The 5,568-nt window shown below is 48.8% G+C and overlaps 1 pseudogene; it reads left to right on the top strand.

Moving 5' to 3' along the window:
• Positions 1–769: 769 nt before the first annotated feature.
• LOC134758173 (cell division cycle protein 27 homolog) lies at positions 770–4,917 on the top strand (annotated as a pseudogene).
• The last annotated feature ends 651 nt before the right edge of the window (positions 4,918–5,568 follow it).

Below are 5,568 nucleotides of genomic sequence, written 5' to 3'. Positions count from 1 at the left end.
CCAGACTGGAGCGCAGTGACACAATTATGGCTCACTCACTGCAGCCTCAACCTCCCCAGGGTTAGGCGATTCCTCGAGGGACCCTACGGCCTCGGCCTCCCAAAGTGTTGGGGTTACAGGCGTGAGCCACCAGCACCCGGCCTGAGTTAATACATCTGGTCTCACTACGTCTTAACCACGCACCCACGAAGAACTCAAGTCAAGAGAGAGTCGGCAAGAGACTCTCAGCATTCTCTCCCGAAAGCACGTGTGTCCCGAGCTCCTGTGGTTTCAGGTGGCCGCGCGCAGAGGCGAGATTTCCAATGTTTCCGGAGAGGTGCGAGCCACAGTCACTCGGGGCATCCGAGCACGAGATGGGGTTTCTGACAGCGACTGAAGGGCCAGGAAGGGCCAGAATCTGCCAAGACCCGCGTTCCAGGGTGGGGCCGATGGAACCCAAGGTAGAGGGAGTCAGCGGTCCGCACGGAGAGAGCTCCAGCCCTAGGCCCCACTGTGCAGACCGAATCAGAAGGAAGAGAGTCCTTCGTCCTCCATGCCACATCCCTCACATCCCCCCCCCCCCCCACTGAACTTGGGAGTGGATCCGTGTTCTAAACACGAGGTGACTCTCGGTTTGCAATGGATCACAAGGGGCCGGGCTTTCCCGAGTCAGCAGGATAAAGAAGTCATTCTGGCTCGGACTCCCCCACCATCCCCCGGTAACGGTCGGTAACGGTCGCTGGTGACTTTAAATGAGCCGGGGCTGGCCGGGCCGGAGCCGCTACGGGGCGGGGGGGGGGGGGGGGTGGTGGTGCCTGAGGCACTGCAGAAAGTGGGCCTGAGCCTCGAGGATGGCGGTGCTGCAGGGACCCGTCCAGGCTGCTATATGGCAAGCACTAAACCACTATGCCTACCGAGATGCGGTTTTCCTCGCAGAACGCCTTTATGCAGAAGTACACTCAGAAGAAGCCTTGTTTTTACTGGCGACCTGTTCTTACCGCTCAGGAAAGGCCTATAAAACATATAGACTCTTGAAAGGACACAGTTGTACTACACCGCACTGCAAATACCTGCTTGCGAAATGTTGTGTTGATCTCAGCAAGCTTGCAGAAGGGGAACAAATCTTATCGGGTGGAGTGTTTCATAAGCAGAAAAGCCATGATGATATTATTGTTCCTGAGTTTGGTGATTCAGCTCGCTTTCCCCTTCCATTGTTGGGACATGTATATTGCAAGACAGATCGGCTTGCCAAAGGATCAGAATGTGACCAAAAGAGCCTTCGTTGAAATCCTTTCCTCTGGTGTCCCTTTGAATCATGGTGTGAAATAGGGGGGAAAAGCCGGATCCTGACCAAACATTTTGATTCACATCTCTAGAGAGCTTTAGCAACTGCCTGTCCAAGTGTTGCGCCACAACACTTGGGCCTCGTCCTAGTTCACGTCACAGACAGCCTGAGACCGTTCTTACGGAAACAGCCCAGGACACCGTTGAATTAAACGGATTGAATTTAGAATCTTCCAATTCAAAGTACTCCTTGAATACAGACTCCCCAGTGTCCTCTATCGATTCAGCTGTCCTTTCACCTGATACTGTCCCACTGGGAACAGGAACTTCCATATGATCTAAACAGGTTCGACATAAACCAAAAACTGGTCGCAGTTTTATTAGGAGGACCAGCAGCTGTTAGTCCATTAACCCCAAGTGTTGACATTCTGCCATCAGAAACCCCAAGTCCCGGAGACGGATCCTATTGACAAAACTGCACTGGTATTAGACACCTTCTGTCATTGACGTGCCATCCACCGGAGCCCCTTCAAAAAAGTCCGTTGCCAGAATCGGCCAAACCGGAACACAGTCTGTCTTCTCGCAGAGGGGAAAGAGCCCAAAGGTAACTCCAATTCTTGCAAAAACACAAAGTTCTGGTCCGCCGACAAGGGCAACACCTCAGGTATTGAGCCCCACTATGGCATCTCCCCCGAACGCACCGCCTCGAAGAAATTCACGACTCTTGACTAGTGACAGCTCCACAACCGAGGAGAATAGGAGAAAATTAAAAATGAAGTTTCCACCTAAAATCCCAAACAGAACAACAAAAAGTAAAACTAAGAAAGGAGGAATAACTCCACCGAACATAAGTGATAGCCTGGAAGTGACAAAATTGGACTCTTCCGTCATTTCAGAAGGGAAAATAGTCGCAATCGCGCCTCAGATTCAGGCTTTTAATCTACAAAAAGCAGCAGCGGAAGGCTCGATGAGCCTTCTTCGTGAAAGGGAGAAAGGTTATTTAGCTTTGTGTTCTTACCACGGCAAAGAAGCTCTCAATATCTTGAGCCATCTAGCTTCTCACCACTGCAATACCGGTTGGGTACTGTGCGAAATTGGAAGGGCCTATTTTAAACTCTCAGAGTCCATGCAAGCTGAAAGAACATTCTCAGAGGTTAGAAGGATTGAGAATTACAGAGTCGAAGGCGTGGAGATCTACTCTACCACACTTTGGCATCCTCCGGAAGGTGTTGCTCTTTCAATTCTGTCCAAAGACTTCACAGACATGGATAAAAATTCGCCAGCCAGAGGCCTGGTGTGCTGCAGGGAACTGTTTCGGTCTGCAACGGGAACACGATATTGCGATTCAATTCTTCCAGAGAACTCTCGAAGTGGATCCAAATGATGCTTATGCCTATAGTGCATTAGGGCGTGAGCTTGTCTTCACTGAAGAATTGGACAAAGCATTAGCTGGTTTTAAAAATGCTATCAGAGTCAATCCTAGACATTGTAAGGCATGGTAAGTGGTAATGAAGTGTAAAGACAAAGCCTTATGGATGGTGCCGGTACTCGCTAATTTTTCTGGTTAGATAGCTCTTTATTGTCACGAATTTGGTTAAAAATACTTAGGGATGGTACATACTGCTGAATAACTTCTAACTAAGATGTTTCCTTATGAAACGTATGTCTTTAACAAACTCTGAAATGAACTCATGATCGTAGAATACCAGATCCTTATACTCAACAGTTTCAGTCTTCTAGCAAGCTTTTTTGCAGACACCGTAGCTGTCTTTGGTTTGTGTGTGTGTTTCTTTAGTTGTGTTACTTGATTTGTTACCTTTTCTTCGAGCACCGAAGTGGTGATGGGGACAAGAAGTGCTTGGGAGATTGGAAAGGAATAGCATAGTTCACTTATTGGATAATAGAAAAATAGATGGAAACAATTCACTAGCTGCCGCTTTTTGACAGCGTTCCAGTTTACGGAGTGACTATTAAGAACTTCACGTACCCTTTAATTTAGCAGTCTCTCCGTTTTACCCTTTTGTACTCGTGTATAAGTAGGCACATAGGAAATTACTCCCTAGGTCATATTGTGATCAACGGAATACGATATGAACATGCGTGGTCCTACTTCTGCCTCAACACCATACTCACCGTTGACATTTATTGCATTTTTCTGGACTGACTTCATAGTTTTAAACGTCAAGAGAAGGCCGGGCGCAGTGGCTCACGCCTGTCATCCCAGCACTTTGGGAGGCCGAGGCGGGCGGGTCACGAGGTCAAGAGATCGAGACCATCCGGGCCAACACGGTGAAACCCCGTCTCTATTAAAAGTATAAAGATTAGCTGGGCGTGGTGGCGGGCACCTGTAGTCCCAGCTACTCGGGAGGCTGAGGCAGGAGAATCGCTTGAACCCAGAGAGGTGGCGGTTGCAGTGAGCCGAGATCACACCATTGCACCCCAGCCTGGGCGACAGAGCGAGACGCCGTCTCAAGAGAAATAAATTAAAAAAATAAATACATACATAAATAAATATCAAGAGAAAGTATAATTCTGAAGTCATAACCCTGTGGTAGTTATTTTGTCAGATACGGTGATCTGACTTACTACAGCAGCGGAGTTCTATCATTTGATTTGCTTCTAAATCTGAAGCATTATATTACTGAAACATTTTTTGATTTGTGAATATGTTGTTTAATGGATCATATCTCATTTTGCTGTAGTAGTTACATTGCCCGAAAGATGGCCAAAAAGACAGCGCCAGCTACTGCTGACCAACGTCACAATCAACTTGCCAATACTGCCTTCTCTTCCGATAGCTATGTTCTCCGTCATATTTTAAGAACTCAGTTCTTCATAAGACGTGTGTCGTTTTCGATTTTTTCCCAAGTCTGGTTGATCCTTGTGTTGTTATTTTTTTAAATGTGTATTGTCTGTTCAGCTATTTTGCAGGAGTCGCATTCTTAAAAAAATCTTAACCCTATCAAAAATCGTGTTTAAAGGAGGATTATTCAGATTGGCCAGCCTTTACTAGGAAGAGTTTAAATGCTGACGTATTTAGGCAGCTCTAAATACTGAGCAACTTTACTCTAACTACAAAATAGATAGCCTTTCTTTTGTCTTCACTTTCACTATCATTAGCACAGTGTTTAATACCTTTTCTTCATCTACAACACAATTATAATGATATATGAAGCCACTCAAATAAGGCAGACATGTTGCGTTGCGCTTAAAAAAAGAAAAAAAAAAAAAGAAGTCTCTCTGTGGCACAGAATGAGGTGTGGCTCGAATCTGGAATCTCCAGTGAAAACCAATGAAAGAGGGTGAAACCCCGTGTCTACTAAAAAAAAAAAAAAAAAAAAAAAAAAAATGAAGCGGCCATGGTGGCGCTGAGACAGGAGAATCACTTGAACCCAGGAGGCAGAGGTTCCAGTGAGCTGAGATCACGCCACTGCACTCCAGGCTGGGGGGACAGAGCAAGACTCCATCTCAGAAACAAACAAACACACAAAGCCGGTAAAGGTGTTTAATTCGACGGTGTCAGGCTCAGGTCTCTTGACAGGATACATCCAGCACCCGGGGGGAAACGTCGACGGGTGGGGTGGAATCTATTTTGTGGCCTCAAGGGAGGGTTTGAGAGGCAGTCCCGCAAGCGGTGATGGCCTAAAGAAGCCCCTCCGCCCAAGAAGCGATATTCATTTCTAGCCTGTAGCCACCCAAGAGGGAGAATCGGGCTCTCCACAGACCCCACAAACCCCACCCCACCCCACCCCCACCCCTCCCACCTCGTGAAATGGGCTCTCGCTCCGTCAGGCTCTATTCATTCACACCGTGTGCTTTTGGAACCTCCAGCGTGTGTGCGTGGGTTGCGTGGTGGGGTGGGGCCGGCTGCGGACAGAGGAGGGGATAAAGCGGCGGTGTCCCGCGGGTGCCCGGGACGTGGGACGTGGGACGTGGGTGGGGTGGCCAGAGCCTAGGGAACTCATCGCCTGTCAGGACGTCTCCCCTCCTGGTCCCCTCTCTGACCTACGCTCCACATCTTCGCCGTTCAGTGGGGACCTTGTGGGTGGAAGTCACCATCCCTTTGGACTTCTTTAGCCGACGAAGGCCGGGCTCCCGAGAGTCTCCCCGGAGGCGGGGCCTTGGGCAGGCTCACAAGGATGCTGACGGTGACGGTTGGTGACGGTGATGTACTTTGGAGGCCTCGGGCCAATGCAGAGGTATCCATTTGACCTCGGTGGGACAGGTCAGCTTTGCGGAGTCCCGTGCATCCTTCCAGAGACTCATCCAGCGCTAGCAAGCATGGTCCCAAGGATCCCAGCTCCC

This window comes from Gorilla gorilla, chromosome 23, assembly GCF_029281585.2.
Source record: "Gorilla gorilla gorilla isolate KB3781 chromosome 23, NHGRI_mGorGor1-v2.1_pri, whole genome shotgun sequence".
NCBI lineage: Eukaryota > Metazoa > Chordata > Mammalia > Primates > Hominidae > Gorilla > Gorilla gorilla.
Note: the sequence above shows the minus strand (reverse complement) of the source record. Positions and strands in the feature narration are given on the sequence as shown.